The sequence below is a fragment of the Mustela nivalis genome (assembly GCF_964662115.1).
Source record: "Mustela nivalis genome assembly, chromosome: 6".
Lineage (NCBI taxonomy): Eukaryota > Metazoa > Chordata > Mammalia > Carnivora > Mustelidae > Mustela > Mustela nivalis.
In genome coordinates this window covers 126,560,355-126,578,015 of record NC_139025.1, presented here as the reverse complement: position 1 = coordinate 126,578,015, position 17,661 = coordinate 126,560,355, and the positions used below count along the sequence as shown (strand labels likewise).

Here is a 17,661-nt window from a genome sequence, read left to right as displayed (position 1 = left end):
GATAGCCTAGGGATGCTTTGTGCAAAGGTAAGGGTGGTTCAGTTTAGGTAGAAGGATATAGGGGCCTAGGGTCAAAATGTAGCTGTAGCTTCTTCTGTGTAGGGGCCCCCAGATTTGCCTGTTACAAACTTCCTTTGGTGTCTTTGAGGTCTCCCCTGAGAGACAGGCAGTGGAAGACAAGGGTCCTGGGACAGGCTTCCTCCCTGGGATTCTCTACCAGTCTCCAGGATGGGCTATGGGGCCAGCCTCTGAGGCCTCTGATGGGGGAATTCCTTGCTGAGTTAATCCAAACTGGAATAAAAGGAACTTTCTGGGAATCATTTTATTTTGATTCAAAAGAATGTGTTTTTAACTAGCTATGTTATGTGACGGGAAGTAAGATTTATACCGTTAAATAAATTGGCCTTTCTCTTGTGGATATGTGAATTCATATCAGCAGCCTTAAGGAAAAAAAAAAGTGTACATAAATCACCTTTGGAATTTGGGATTTCTAAGGTCAAGGAGATTTTTGACCACTAGTTCAAAAAAAGAAAGGCACATCAAAAAGGAAGGAGGCATCTGTGATCCTTTTGAGGCAGAGCACAGTTTTTAATTTCATGACCAGATTCTGGTTAGTTACTGTAATAAAAATGTAACTCAAAGGCCTCGCTCTCTGGGATAGGTTGGAACCTACCATCCTAGGCTAGACACATGCCTAAATGATGTGGGGGGGGGTGGCATCACAGCTACCGGTGCTGGGGCTGGTTCTGATGGCATTGAGTGCCAGGACCCTGAGGAAGGAGCATCCTAGAGGACCCACGTGGGCACCTCTGAGAGGACCAGGCATAGGGAGCTATGGATGTGACTGAGCTTCGTTAATGCTGGAGGTTTGGTCATAAATAAGACGTTATCTCTGTTCTCATGGACCATCCGTCAGTGAAAGATACATGTTCCCACATAATGATGGAGCCCTGGCTGGAGGTGCAACGAACAGGTGGAGGACAGGTGAATACACCTGGGTTACCCTGGGAGGGTTGGGGTGGGGCAAGTGTGATGCAGGAGGCAGGAGCTCAGGGCTGGACCATTAGTCCTGTTGGCCTGATTTTAGACCTATGGGGAGAAGAAGGGCTTCTCCCACTAGTGTGGATCCCTTGGGTCTGAGTTTGCAGCTGAGAGTGGGAGGGAGGGCTGATGGTGAGGCCACAATGGAGCAGGGCCCACTGGCTCCGTGTAGGTGTGAGCTGCTGTGCTGTTTCCAGTCCATTTTCAGGGGTACCATCCTGTATGTGACCCCCGCAGTCTTGGTCATTAGCTGTCCCTGGAGGCCTGCTGTGTGTGCTGGGGACACAGAGTCCTGGCTCCAGTGGATTTTACAGTGTTCAGAGAGAGGGTCCAACTGGAGATAGTTCATAAAGAAGAAGATAATGTAACATAGGGCATTTACAAAGATAACGGCACTGGGGCAGTTCTTCAGGGAGGACTGCCAGGAGGAGGTGAGATTCGAGCAGAGACAAGAGGAGTGAAGAGCATTCTAGGCAGGAGAGATGAGCAAACTAAAATGCAAAACAAAAATATGCAGTACCTCTGGTATGATTGGTGTGCTGATGGGACAGGCAGGGGACGGGGATGGCAGGACCAACTGCATGGGGGCCCAGGCGGGGGACTGAAGCCTGCCAGGGGGCAGGTTTTATTCTAATTGCAAAACATTCCAACTGAAGTTTTAAACAGGAATGTACTGGAGTTACCTTGGCTTACAAAAGTCATTTAATTTGGAATTAGAGCGGATGCGTTGAGAAAACATGTCACTAATTTCATATTTAACACGATCCACTTTGCCTCCTCCTTTGAAGGTAAGTGCGTTTTGCAATGATATGGCATATTATGGCCAGAGAGCCATTTTAGAGCAACAAAGGATGAAATCTTCTGCAATTTGTCATGGTTTTTCTAACTATCAAAATAGCCTGTTCACATTGAAAGAAAATGCAAATGTGTTGGCGCTTCCATTATTTTCAGACTTCCTAATCAGAGTGGTCTTGTGTTCATTTCATTAATCTGAAGAATAGAAAATGAGGATTTTTAGACCTGGCGTGAGAGGAAAATGGATTGATCTCATTGCTTTCACCTCCCACCCCTTGTCGTTGTAAAAATTGCAATTAAAAAAAATTTTTTTGTGGGAAAATAGGTTTATAAGATTTATTTTACTTTTTAATTTATTTACTGATTTTCCCCAGGCTGTGCTCTATATGTTCTGGGCCTGGAGATGCCAGGGATTATAAGATTACAATCAGGCTAATGAGTTTACCTCTGCTTGGGTCTAAAAATAACCATAACAGAAATGGTTATATATATTACATAAATTTGGGGAGAGGCTTTTACAAGATAAATTTTTCTTCGTAGGCTCTATTGTCATTGAGAGCATGCCGGTAAGATCTCTCTGGAGGCAAGCTCTAAAATGATATTGTCCAAGAAGGATCCCAAGCATTGTCTAGCCAATGTAAAAGATTCAGACCAACATATAGGTGGACCCCACTGCCCCTCAGGAGACCTGTTTCATAAACATTTAGATTCATAAAAAAGATAAGTAGTGTGGAATTCTTTATGTATGGAATGCTAGTTCATCACAATAAAACCATACCTGTAGGGGACAGAATGCCACGGCAGGAAGTAGTAGAGTTGACCTTTGAACCACATGGAAGTTAGGGGGACCCATGCCCTGTGCTAAAGATCCATGTATAATGTTTGCAAATTAACTATTTAATAACAACTTAATGCTAGCAGCTCACTGTTGGCTGGAAGGTTTACCCATAACATAAAGAGTCTGTTAACATGTATTTTCTATGTTGTATGTATTATATACTGCATTCTGACCATCACATCAGCTGTAGAAAAGAAAATCTTATTAAGAAGAAAATCATGTTCCATACTGTAGTGATGGAAAAAGTCTGCATGTAAGTGGGCCCGGGCAGTTCACACCTGTGTTGTTCCAGGGGCAACTGGTGGACTTGAACATAGATGCTAGAGTTCAATGGCCTGGGTTCACAGCCTAGTTTCCCTGTTACCACCAGTGTGGCCTAATGTGGGTTTCCTGGCCACTTAGACCTGTTTTTCTTCTTCAGAATATCAGATCTTAACAGTACCTCCCTTTTCAGATCCTCATGAGTGTTAAACAAATGGAGTGCGTGGACATAGAAATGCACAGCAAGTGTGAAGAACAGTTTTAGCACATGGTATGCATCAGGAACCCTTAGCTATAATTTACACTTCTGAGATGGAGGGTACTTGGGGCAAGCAGCAGGAGCCAATTTTGACTAACAAGCAGAAAGATTAGTGGAAGGTCATCAGGGAGGTGGGAGAACACAGCACAGGGTCAGTAGGGCCAAGCATGGGGCAACCTGGATGATGTCTAGGTCGGTTTCATCAGATACTGTCCATTTTGTTTTTTCTTCTGTTCTTTTGTTAGTTTACCCAAGATTCAGAATGGGTCCTTGGCTATTTTGAAGAAAGTGGTGATCTCTAGGAAAATTCAAGCTAGATTAGATCAGGCCTTATTGTGAGAAGGTGATCCTTCCATCCTTGCTTCTTTTCTCTTTCACTCCCTTCCTTCTTTCCCTCTCTCCCCCCTCTTCCATCTGCCTATTCATCTAGTCATCCTGCCAGCCTACTATCCACCCACCCACCCATTCATTCATCCATACATCCATCCATATACCCATCCACCCACCTACCCACCCACCCATTCACCCATCCACACATCCATCTGCCTGTCCGCCCGTCCATCCATCCATCCATCCATCCATCCATCCTTCCATCCATCCATCCATAGTTATTTAAGTTCCTTCTGCTTGCTGGGTCCCATGCTAAGAGTTGGAGATACAGTATTGGATAGGATGGACCAGGCTATGCCTAGTGAGCTTACATTCTGGAGCAGGGGGACATACTATAAATAAGTAAACTATTTCTTATGGAGATATGTGTTGAAGAAGAAATAAAACTGCAATGCAGTAGACAGGGGTCAGGTCACTGCTTTGGTTGGGGAGCTCAGTGAAGACCTCTCTCTGAGCAGGTGACATGTGAACTGAGACCTGTATGATGGCTGGAGTCAGCCATGGGAAGAGCCTTCTGTCAATGGGGAGAGGCAGCCATTATCTCTAACTTACTCTCTGAAAGAGAAGAAAACTCAATGCCTCTACCTATTTCCTGTGTTGATGAAATCATCTGTAGGTTTAATTCCACGTTGCTGTTGGTTTTGCCTCATCATCACCTGGATCTAGGGACATCAGGAGCAGTGTTGCCTGGCCTTGACCTGTGTCTGCTTCCATCTTGGCCTGGGGTGCCACATCCATCTCTGTGAACTTCCATGGACTCCTTGCCAACTCCTGAGCAGGCTTGGGGCTTGAGTAGAGTGGTCAGCAGAAGTTTGCACTTCCTGCCCTCCCCAGTGCTTTCCCTCAGAACTGATTTTTCCTTACAGAGAATGTATCCATGGTGGTTGTGTCTGTAACACCAGCCTCCGTGAGTCATAGAAATGATAGGTTAAATAGGATTGGAAAGACTGTGTCCATCTCCTGTTGGTCAGGTAAGGGTCCATGGCTTTATGTTAGGCATGGATGACTAAGGCAGACCGTCTGTTAGGGTGACCTGTCATATTAGCTTCTTTAACTGGAACTCCTCCTTCACCTGTCACCTCAAATCATGGAGGTGTCCTCACTCTGGTTGGGATTGGGTATTGCTTACTCATGATGGCATTCTAAAGCTGATTACCTGATTATTTCTCTGAGAACCATGGGAAGTCCTGTTTTAGATAATTTCTATCTGTAGGTTTCAACCACAGTCTGACTTGTCCTTTCTACCACATCTTGTCAGAATTAGGACAGAGGGGAGGAAGACCTGAAACCAAGAAAGAAGATGACATTTTTGATGGTTTAAATGTGATTTAGAGTATATATATAAACATAAAACCTCAGCTTTAACATAGGCTATCCAAATACAACAAAGTAAATATTAACAGTGTCGGTGTAAGATAGAGAAGATCTATTATTTTGGCAGTTAATGCAAAAACAATCTGGGTGTTGCCATTAAGAGCAAGTTCAGTGTAAGCTAACGTGTTCAGCTACCTGACCAATATTCAGGTTCTTTTAACAATCCTAGTGGATCTCTGTGCAGTGAAAGTTGTTGCTTATAATTCTGATGACCCATGACTATATTTAAAAGTTTTATTTGGCAAGCATTAGGGATGAGTGATAGCTCCATTTTTGTATTTCATGGTTTCTAAGTGTGATGCTATTTCTTGACATTTTCATTATACTAACTTTTATATCAGCTGGTGAATGGCAGCTCAGGAAGCTCCCACATTATGAAATCTGTCAATTCTGGGTGCTATTTATAATATAAATAGTGACACATTTGGAAATATGGGTGGGCATGTACTAAGAACACTGGTCATTTTAAATTCTGTTCCATAATAATGTATTTAAACAATTCAGAGGATTTTTTTTTTTCCTTTTGGAAAAATAGCTAGAGAAAAATTGTAAAGTGAAGCTTTAAAAAATTATAGTGTACTTTTTGAATGTGTGAGAGTCTAGCTGTCCAAAAGCTTAGTGTGAAAGAACTGATAAGGAATTTATAAGGCTAATCACACGGGCCTTCTTGATTTAGTTGTAGAAAACAGAGTTCTAGTGATTCCACAAATATTACCTCCCAGGTTTTTGGTTTGGGGTTTTTTTGTTTTTTTTTTGTCGGTGTTAGTGGTGATGGTTTTTGTTCTTGTTTGTTTTGTTTTGTTTTGTCATTGTTGTTGTGTTTCTGTTTTTTTTGAGAGAGTGTGTGTGCTTACATGAGCAAGGGCAGGGAGAGGGAGAGAGAGAATCTTAAGCAGGCTCTACACTAAATGCAGAGCCCGATGTAGGGCTCAGTCTCAGGACCCTGAGAGATCATGACCTGGGCTGAAGTCAAGAGTTGGACACTGAACATACTGAGCCACCCAGGCATCCCCAAGGTTTTGGATTGATTGTTATTTTACTCTGCTGACTCTTAAACATGTCTGTTGTCTCATTTGATATCCCATTTAAAAATTAATTCTTACAATAAGTAGATTGAGTACATGTTATAATATTTTATCTTAATGAATAGGAAGTGTTCTATTTATATTTTGGTCAATTTGTTCATCTCTGTGTCATTTGTAGCACTTTTAAGGTAAAGAGGACTTAGAGAATGTCCTAATTCCAGTGACCATGTCATGACCTCTGGTTTGGTATTCCCAATGTGTATTCTGTTGTTTCTGGTTAAAAGTGCAGATTCCTGGGTGTGTAGACAGAACAGTTCCTCTGCCTCCAAGACGTCCATAACCTAATCCCCCCAAATATGTAAATGTGTCACTTTATCTGTCAAAAGGGACTTTGAAGATATGATTAAGGATTTTGAAATGGGGAGATTATCCTAGATTATCTGCAAGAGCCCTGTGTCATTTTTTTTTTCTTTTACTCCAGCGATCTGGACCCCCAGCCCCACCTCCCTCAGACCCAGGACTACAGGCCCCCAGCCCTCCTCCCTGTGACCTAGGAGTCTAGGCTCCGCCAGTTCCTTCTTCCTCCTTTTCCCTCAGAAGGGAAAGGGGGGACAGGGGAGTCAGAGAAGGAGATGTGAGGTTGGGAGAAGAGCTCATAGTAATGTTGTACTATGGGCCAAAGACTTTGGGTAGCCTCTAGAAGCTGGAAGAGGCAAAAGAACAGATTCTCCTTTTGGAGCCAGAAGGAATGCACCTCTACCAACCTATTTTGGACTTCAGACCTCCAGAACAGTAAGATAATAGGTTTATGTGTTTTAAATCACTAAGTTTGTAGTCATTGGTTACATCAGCTATAGACAATGAATAGACTGGGGATCATCCCAAGTTGGGCAGTCTGGGAATAGAGACTCAGGCAGTTTGCCTTTCTATCTCCCCCGTCATACACACGCTGTTGGATTCTTATGAGCTGTGGAGTAGGGGAAGTCATTTACTCACATTTATCTGAAAGTAGCTACAGGGTAATGATTTAGGCCTGGAAAGCTTTAAGAATAGAAACATAAGAACAACAATAGTACACATAGTGTTTAAAAAGACTTGTAGATACTTATACAACAGCAGTTTCTAGTTTGCTTTAAATATAAATAAATAAATCACACAGAGTAAAGAACAAAAAGAAAGCACTGCTGAGATATAAGAGGGCACTCTGCCACCTCTCTTGGAAACCCACATGCCTACGGCCCTTCCTTCATCACTTATTTGAACACACAATAATAAGTCAAAGCCCCCATGTTTAATCCTGATTGCATAATTCTTTTCTATGTCTGTTTGTAATGCACACACATATACTTATATGTTATATACTTATATGTTTTATAAATGTTATATATAAATATGTTTTATATATAACATGTAAATATATATAAATAAGTATAAATAAACACACACACACACACATATATAGAATTTTCTGAATCTCAGTGGTTAAAAATATCAAAAATAAGCATTAATTAAAGAAAAGCAAAGGGAAAGAGAACCTAAGTGATACTAGATTTTAATCCTCAAAAGTAAGTAATAGAAGATAATGCAGCAACATTTATGTTTCAGAAGGAAGAAGGTTATTTTTTTTTAAACATTTTATTTATTTATTTGACAGACAGAGATCACAAGTAGGCAGAGAGGCAGGCAGAGAGAGAAGAGGAAGCAGACTCCCTACAGAGCAGAGAGCCCGACATGGGACTCAATCCCAGGACCCTGGGATCATGACCTGAGCTGAAGACAGAGGCTTTTAACCACTGAGCCACCCAGGTGCCCAGGAAGAAGGTTATTAAGCAAGATTTTTGTAGGCTTTCTGTATGGAAGATTTCCAAGCTCATTCATGTAAATGGGCAAATAATAATTATCTTCAGAAATACAATGGGTGCAGTCTCTGCATCCCATTTCTGAAAGAAAAAATTACTTGAAGTATGAAAGCCAAATGAAAAAATTTATGAGTAAATACAGGAAATGAGAAACATTTGTATAAATGATTCATCAGTGAGCAATTAAACCAATAAAATGTAAAGTGTGAATAATTGATGCAAATGTGGTTGTTTCAATAAAGTCTGGGAGGCAGGTATAAAAAATCCCTCTTTCTTGTATAGAGACTCTTGGTATATATACCATTGATGTATACATGTTAGATATGTAGTTTTAAATATGTATCAAAATTTAAATAGAAAAATGGTGTATTACTTCCAAATGACTAGAAAAAGAAAACAACCAAAGAAAAGTTGATCAAATAGTAAAAGATGGGAAAATTAGAAAAATAAAAGATAAGAAATTGTAATAAACAAGCATAAACATAAGAGCAAGAGAAAATTCCGATATGTCAACTATCACAATAAATGTAAGCTGGTTAAATTCTCATATTAAAAGACAGTTCTTTGGACTGGGACAAAAAGCAAAAATCTGATAGATGCTATTAACCAAAAAATGAGCTTAAAATAAAAGACCCAAGGCAAAGAAATATCTGGCAAGCACCAAAGAAAGGAGAGTAGGGCTATCAATATAAGATCAAATAAAATGTAATACAAAAATAACTGTAGGGACGCCTGGGTGGCTCAGTTGGTTAAGCCGCTGCCTTTGGCTCAGGTCATGATTCCAGGGTGCTGGGATCGAGTCCCACGTCGGGCTCCTTGCTCGGCGGGGAGCCTGCTTCTCTCACTGCCTCTGCCTGCCTCTCTGCCTGCTTGTGTGTACTCTCTCTCTCTGTCTCTGGCAAAAAAAAAAAAAAAAAAAAAAACTGTAAACAGAGTAAAGAGGCTTTAAAACTATTTAGTATAATCATCTACAAAGATGTTTGGAGACACATTGTCTTATGGGTTTTAATGGCAGAAACAGAATGTACTAAGTCAGTAGAATTAGTGGAACATGACTTGGTTGACAAGATCAAGATATGTTTTGATGCTTTGGTGACCACCAGTCAGGGAAGTACTGGAGGGATGTGGTAGGAATTTTTCCAGAGCACTACTTTCAAAAGGGCTTGAGTTATAAGTAGAAGGACATGTATTGAGACTGTGAGCTTAAGAATGCCTGGGGGTGGGGCACCTGGGTGGCTCAGTGGGTTAAAGCCTCTGCCTTCGGCTCAGGTCATGATCCCAGGGTCCTAGGATTGAGCCCCACATCAGGCTCTCTGCTTGGCAGGGAGCCTGCTTCCTCCTCTCTCTCTGCCTACCTCTCTGCCTACTTGTGATCTCTGTCTGTCAAGTAAATAAATGAAAATCTTAAAAAAAAAAAAAAAAAGAATGCCTGGGGGTGGTGTACTGCCTGTCATTTTTGTCTGATGGTTAAGACCAGAAAACAGAAACTCAGTGTTCACAGAGCCACTGCCCTTGCTTCTTCTCGCTGCTATCAGTGCTCTCATCTTGGGTTATAAATGATGCAGGCAGCCTGAAGCTTCTCTTTCATTCCCTTTACCTGAGAGGGTAGAGCCTGCCCAGAAAGCATAGAAGAGGGTCAACAATGACATTAACTTCATCCTTTTTCACAACAGAAAAAAATCTAAGTGTCCATTCTTGGAGGGTTGTGTCCACTGATGTCTACAATACATTTTTTTTTTAAGATTTACTTATTTATTAGAGAGAGAGAGGGAGAGAGAGGATGCCAGCAAGCAGAGAGAGGGGTAGAGGGAGAGAGAGAAAATATCAGGCAGACTCCCCACTGAGCATGGAACCTGATGTGGGGCTCAGTCTCATGACCCTGAGATCATGACCTGAGCTGAAATCAAGAGTTGGACGCTTAACTGAATGAGCTACCCAGGTGTTCTCATGATACATTTTTTAAATGAACCACTGTACTGTAAGCCTAGCTTTTATACAAAATATCAAATGAACTTAGTAAAAAAAAAAAGCTACATAAAAATACACTATGTGGTAGTATGGGTAAATTTTACTTTCTTCTCTATAATTTTTCATATTCTCTAAATTTAGCAGTGAGTATGTATTATTTATGTAGTCAGAAAAAGCTATTTCCATTTTGAGAAGAAGGTGCCCTACCTTATATCTCTCTGAATTCCCACTGTAATTTCCCATGCCAGCATTTCCTATAACAGTGCAGTGAAGGAAGAGCTTATGCAAAATGTTAAATATGTATTTTGAATTTAAAAAAAGATTCTAAAGTCACACTTGGAGAAGGCCTAGTTATTCAGGGTTGAATTTTTTTATTTTTATTTTTTTTCTGTGCTGCATGTTATATGTTCTGGGGCACCTGGGTGGCTCAGTCGGTTTAGCATCTGTCTTCAGCTCAGGTCATGAACCCAGGGTACTGGAATCAAGCTCCTTGTCAGCCTCCCTGCTCAGTGGGGAGTCTGCTTCCCCCTGCCCCTCTCCTGGCTCATGCTCTCCTTCTCAAATAAATAACAAAATCTTAAAAACAAACAAACAAAAACCTTCCAGAGCATTTTTTACTCTGATGTGCACTGTGTACTCACTCTTCATGAAAGGGATATACTGAATCATGTTTTCAGACCTCATTAACTATGGAAAATTTTTGATGTGCTTTCCTTGTAAAACTAGTTTTCTGCAGGAAGCACTCTAACACACACTCATTTATCCCAAAATAATTCATTTGATCATGTGTCTCAGATTCCATGCAGCAGCACACACCCCCCCCCCCCTCACCTTGCCTTTTGAGGTCTGTTGTAATTGGCTGGGACCTGCCTGGTTACTTTGGTCAGGATGTCCCAAACAGTCCTCATGCTTTCTTTTTAATTCCCACCAATTATGTGCTTCATTCTCTGGAGTTTTCATGCTTAGGGGCTATTTTGGCACTGCCCCATCTTATCCAAATTTGGCAGACAAAAATCTTTTGTGAGTTTTTGTCACCTTCCCTCCACCCTGGTTTACCAGGTCATCTTTTCTGAAGCACCATAAAAATTTGACTGATGATTTTGTAGGGGAGCTGATAGGAGGTGGGAGATTTCTCTGAAACAGCTGAGTGTAAACACCTTTCAACATTTGCAGATATCCAGAGTTCTTTGTCTTTAACAGCCACCAAGGATCTTTCTGTGTTATTCTCTTATTTAATGTACAAATGCTGACCCTTCTCCTCCAGACTCTTAGAGTTTACCCTGTGGTACTGATGAGGGAGCACGAGTCTGGCTGAAGACAAAGCAAAAGCTGGTGCCTTGCACCCCCCTCTCCATCTGCTCCCCCTCTGTCATAAGTGTAGCATCCCTCAGGCAGCCCTGACTGCCATGAACAATAAGCAAATAGTTAACTTGCAGAGCTCACAATCCTGCTAGACAGGAGTCTCCCTTGGCTTACAAATGTCCTAAATCTCACTAACAAAGACGATTGATAGCAGGATTGTGACACCCCACCAAAAAGTCTCCCAACTATCTTAATGTTAATGGCTGGTCTAAAGACAACATTGATCAAGCCCCAAGGGCAAGGCCTCTGGTAGGCCTGGAACATCCTGGCACCTTGTAGTCCCTCTTTAGCATATGAAACCTTCCTCCCCCTCACCTTCCCCCAACTGCAGGGTACATAACCTGCCATCCCTCACAACCAGGGGCAGCCACTCTTCCTGCCCATGGGTCCTGTCCCTGTGCTTTAATAAACCACCATTTTGCACCAAAGATGTCTCAAGAATTCTTTCTTGATCATCGGCTCCGGACCTCAGCCCACCGAACCTCACCTAGGTTCTAGAACTTCATCAGTACTTTCTTTTCAAATCCAAGAATTAAACTTTCTTTTTCCACTATAATTCAGGGACTTTTTACTCAGTCCCAGCAGCCTCTGAAACTGTTACAGGGTTGTTACAACTTACCAAGAGTTAGGAGAGCAGATAATAGGTCTGTGGGGTTCTTATCCTTGATGAGAGGTCACTTGCTCAGTGCCATTCAGCTGGTGTGTCTTCTTGAGTTCTTTTCAGGGCTCCACCATGCCACCTTCAGCATCTGGAATGCTGTTGGCTGCTGTCCAGTACTTAGGGCCCATTGCTCATGAAATAATAATTGAAGAAATTAACTGATCTTAATCCTTTTGGTGCTTTGTGGGCAGAAATGCCAGATTTACTTTACCCCATGGTGCCATGAAAAATGGGGCAATTTGGGAGCTTTGGTATAATTTAGGAGAGTTTCAACTCTTTTAAATTAAAAAAAAATTTAAATGGAAAACGATCAGCTGTTTTTTCACAGCTGTTACAGATGCTGCTGTTACTTAGGTGGCTTGAGCATTTCTTGTATTGCTAAATAGAAAAATATTCACATTTACCTCTTTTTAAAATTAATTCTCATGTCATCTAATAAAATAAGGACATAGTTTAAAAAGTCAAATAGCAAATAGGAATACCTAATAGTTCTCTGCCCTAACTTGTCCAGAGGCAATTACTTTTGGTTCTTAGTTTTTTTTTTTTTTTTTCCCAAGTACTTACTACATTTGCACATTTCTGAGTAGGATGAAGATCTTATTTTCTTTGATTAATCAGTTTTAGACATCATTTTAGATTTCTTATTACAGCAGTGAGGATTTAGCTTTTTAACCCCACTGTCTCTTCTGCCTTCTGCTTCTTATCCTCGAGAGTGGATGTATTATAAGTTTAGTTAAGTCAGTATTTGGGTTTACATTATCATGCATATGCAAATATTATTCATGCCAGAGCCGTGTCATGAATTATAACTATTACATAACTTACCTTTTGTTTTCTTCAAGTTGATACTTGCCTTGCTTTTTCATTTGCTTAATCATTCAATATCTCCCCTTACTGTAACCTCTCAAAGAGTGTTACACAAAGTCAGTTCCGGCAAGTACTTTTCCTATTCACTTTTTCTTCTTAAGCACCTCATTTTGTTATCTTGTGTTGATAACTCTCAAGGCCTATTATAGAGCTGTCATCCTGGACTCTCCCTTTCCTATCATTTTTGGAATTCTGTTTACCTATTTTCTGGATCTTAGGTCTTCCTTATTCTGGCTTTGCTCCCTTGTTTTGGTGGAGCACATCTTACATTAGTTTCATCTTAAAAAAATGCTGCCTGGGGGCGCCTGGGTGGCTCAGTGGGTTAAAGCCTCTGCCTTAGGCTCAGGTCATGATCCCAGGGTCCTGGGATTGAGCCCCGCATCAGGCTCTCTGCTCAGCAGGGAGCCTGCTTCCTCCTCTCTCTCTGCCTGCCTCTCTGCCTACTTGTGATCTCTCTCTCTCTCTCTGTCAAACAAATTAAAAATATCTTAAAAAAAAAATGCTGCCTGGGTTTAACGTGTACCTTCTCTTGGCTCACACTGCTGCAGTGTGGACTAGTGTTGGTCAGTCCCTTCACCACAGACCTTTTGTTTTAATCTTTTCAGGGAACAAACCTTCAGAATTCTGCAAGGGTAAGGGGAGGGGAATTTGGGGATCTGTTTTCAATTGGCCTTCCCAATTCTTTCCCCTTATTTCTAGTTCCTCCTTCCCAATTGTTATATAAATGACAAACAATGGTCTCACTCTCTTTTGTGTTACTAGCCCCTAGGTTGTTTATTTCTTCACCACAGTTTGCGACCTGTTAGCTCAGTAGCTTGCTGGTGCCAAACTTGAAGTTTTACACATTCCAATCATTTTAAAGAATTGCATGAATAAACAGTTTTGTTTTATTTTGTTTTTAGCATTTAGAGCCTCCTTGTTTTGTATACTCTGGAAGACCTCCCTCAGCCTCTACTGGCTGTTGATAAGATCAAGCCTTGTAATTAGCAGCCCCAAGCTTCTGCCACTTGGCAAGCTCTCTGACCCTCTCACTGTGCTGCTGAGAGACATCACCTAGACAAATTAAGCCCCTCTCTGATGCTTTTCTACCTCTACTCTGGGAGTACTGTTGCTCTCCTTCCCTTCTAGATGGTGGCTACCTGGCCTTAGGCCACTGAACAGTGTCATGTTATAAGGGACTGGCCCCCTTATGCAACTGGGCATCACCTGATTAAAGCTTATTGTGGGTTACTGCCTTTTCTGACCTTTTTCCCTGACCAACCACCAAATCCCTTAAATCTACATTAATTCAGCTCTGGTTCCAAAGATGTCTAGTGAGGCCTGTGCCTGAACCTTCTGGGAATTCTGAGACGTATACTGGGTTGTTCTGCTTTCTGCTGCTTTTGGAATTCATCTTACTCAGTTCTGCCATATCAGAGCCAACCGTCTATCTTTTTCATAGCTTCCAAAGTTTTTTAGTAGTCAATATTTATTTATTCCTTCCATCAGCCTTTATTTCTTCCTGTTTATCTGGGCTTCTCTCTCGGTCATTTTCCTTTGCTTTTCATAGTGCAGCTTTGCTGGTCACAAATTCTGCTTTGATTACCTGAAAAAGTCTTTGTTTATTTTTTGTTTTCTGAAGGACGTTTTCTTGGTTATAGAATTCTAGGTTTCCAGTTATTTTCTTTAACAGCATTATAGGTGGTGTCCATGATTCCTGTGAGGTACTGACTTTCAGTTTTTTTTGTTAGTTCTTTGACAGTAATGTGTGTGTCCAATTCCATCCCTTTACACCTTTTAAGATTTTCCCTTTCCTGTGATTTTCTTTCTCTTTTTGTAACTAGCCAGCTTGGCTTTCTAGGACTAATTGAATAATTTGTGGTTTGAGGTTTTATTTGTTTTGGAAAATTCTTTGCTATATGTCTTTCATCTTCATCTCTTTTTTTCTCTCTAGGACTCGAATTACACATTTCAGACCTTTTCATTATGTCTTATACCTCTCTAATATTACTTTTGACTTTTTGCTTTTTGTGCTTTTATCTTCTATCTTTTTTTCTTTTTATCTTTTGCTGTTAAATCTGTCCATTGAATTATAAATATTGGGTTTTTGTTTTTTTGTTTTTTTTTTTAGTTCTACACTTTTAATCTTCGATTATTACTAAAGCTTTTAATTATCTGGTGAAGTTCTTTTATTTCTTTTGTCCATTTTTTGTTCATTTTGTTTTCTTGGACATAATCATTCTGAAGTTGGTGAGCTAATTTCATTGTTTGGTGGCCATGTCCTTATGCCAGCTGGGACTGTTTGTTGTGTCAGAGCTGCAGCCCAGGTGAGCTGCAGCCTTGTTCTGGCTAGCTCTGGCCTTGTAGGGTTTTCAAATGAGACTTTTGTATTTTTCACAGACCCTGCCTCTGGGGTTTCTGAATTTTAATCTTTATCTTTACTCAGCTTTTCAGTGGCTTTTTGTTAAGATTTATATGTCTTACCCTTAGAATTTGAAAAATGTCCCAAGTTGTATTCCAACCCTGTGCTTTGATCCCAAGTTTCTCCCTAAAGTCAAGCCTGTGTTCTCAGGCTTCTGTTTGTGCCACAAATTGGCCAGTGCCTTTAGAAAAAGGAAGTTGCAAAGTTTAGCTCCCCTCCAGGAGGAAGGCTTTCTCCTCATTGCAGCTGCTCTGAATTTCATTGCTCTCAGCCGCTTTCAAAGAGTTGATTTCCATATTTTATGTAGCGTTTTCAGTTGTTCTTGATGGGCACACTGATGGGCTGGTAACTGCTCCAGCCTGCCTAGAAGTAGAAGACCTGAAAAATTATGAACTGCCTTTTGGGAACATAAACCAAGCTTCTCTTATGCATAAATAATTGCATCCCTCTAACTGCTCTGACCTGTGCAGTAGGACCTTTATGTAGGTAAGGTATGGCCCAGCAACACAAATTTTAAGTAATTGTGCCTGGAATACTGTGTCCCATCTGTACTTGGCAAAGAGTGGTGCTGTGATAGATGAGAATTGTCTCTCTTGGTCATGGGAGAGGGTTGCCCCCCATTTGCCTTTCCTGTTCGAAAGATTCCACTTTAGTACTTGACAGACATTTGGACACATCTCTTAAAAGAAAATGAAAGCACATTATGTTAAATGCTGCTTTTACACTGGAGAGAGCTGGTGAGCAGGAAGTGTTTGATAAAAGCTTTGGTTTTAGAGTGCTATTATTAATGTTTTGATAAAATACTGAGCTCTCTGTGCATTTTTCATTTGTGAGTGCATAACTTAAACTTTGCAGTAGACTTCATGATAGCGTGTCTTTAAAATGTGTTTGCTGTAAATTCTGAATAAATGATCCCAATCATTATTCTAAAATATTCTAAATTGCTTCTATTCTTACAGTTGTTAGTATGCCACATGTTATTCCATTCTGATTTTTTGCTGAGCAAAACATAATTGCTTTTGTGGAATATAGCTCTATTGATGGCGTAATCAGATATTAAAAATAGTGCTACAGAGTTTTGCAGAAAATGCAATTAAAGAAGCAGTGAATGCATGTGTCTTTTCACTCCTGTTCATAACGATTCTTTTCAGACTAGAGCTATTAGAGAAAATCAGATCTTGATTTGGGATGATTTATATGGAAAATAGCCATGAATTATATTTGCAAGATAATATATACTCCTTATATATTTTGCCCACACGGAAGTTTCTTTTTGTATTTAGATTATTGCACATGGGACTAGAGACTTAAAAAAAAAAAAGCAGTCTTTTTTGAGTGTGGAATTGCTTCTATGGTATATCTTTGCTGTTGTGCAAGTATTGACTTTTTTGTGAAATTGTTTAGGCTTCTTATTGTTGACTTTGCAATTTACTAGATATGTTTCCTTGAACAGGTTATTTCACATGTTGGAGACTTGGTTTCTTTGTCTGTAAGAAAGGAGAAAATAAGCCACTCATGATGCTTCCTGAGGTATCCATTGGGAAAAACTTCATCAAGAGTTGTTCCTTGGGTTCTACTCTTTGAAGCTGACCAAATGCTCTCTATCTCTCTACCCTTCCACATGTCTCTGGACCACCATGTTAGGCAGTGTAAACAAACTTTAAAAGCTGTAACAAAGTTTGGTACGAGGAAGGGAAAGGATGGTTCATGAACAAAATATTGTATGTAGAGGCTGTGACTGGTGAACTCTGGTTACAATGTATTTTGGAAATTGTAAATTCTTGTGTAGTGTTTTGGATCAAAAATCCAGAGAAAGGGATGCAAGAGAGATAGCACCTGAAAAATAACCTGCTACACCTTTGAGAAACTGAATTAGATGAGAGCTATGGACATAAACCTATATTGAAGTAATAGATCCAAGAAGGTGATATAACTACCAGACAAATACACAAAAAGCAGGACCATGGTGAATGGACTCATAAATTCATTCACATTTCATCTTATTAATAAGTATGAGATATGTGGTCTCTGAATATATTGCAGAAGAGGGCAAAGGACATAGCATCTAAAAGACTCAAAACCTGTAATGGAGCATCTAGATAGGAATTTTGAGAAATTGGTATTTTCAATAAACTGGAAGAAAACATGGCTTCCAGAAACTGGAGGAGGTCATTAATTTGTTGTTAAATTTTAGGCCTTGTTAAATACATAAGAGTGGTACAATCTCAGGGTGAAATCACTTTAAAAAAAAAGGAAAAGAAAAAGAAACATTCTAAATTCTCAATTAGTAGAGAGAAAAAAATGTAATAAGAAAAAATTGTCAATTAAAAAATAAAAGCAAAAGAGGAGGTGAAAAGCATAGAAGTCAGGTAAATAATTAAAAAAATTAAAAAGGTGGAAACAAATCCGAATATTTCAGTGATCCTGATGCAATGGAAATGGAGTGAAACTTAACTTGTTTAAAAAAAGGAGAGGAAAAAAAGACATGGGATCAAGGAAACAGTGGCTCTCCCACAGGACAGGGGTGAAGGGGAGTCTCTGGGAGCCATGCACCAGGCCA

At 40.3% G+C, this 17,661-nt stretch overlaps 1 protein-coding gene across 3 annotated transcripts in view; it reads left to right on the top strand.

The window, feature by feature from the left end:
* The window catches only part of ENTREP2 (endosomal transmembrane epsin interactor 2), a 476,311-nt gene that overhangs the window by 176,068 nt on the left and 282,582 nt on the right, over nucleotides 1–17,661 (top strand). The gene's annotated exons all lie outside the window — the stretch shown is intronic.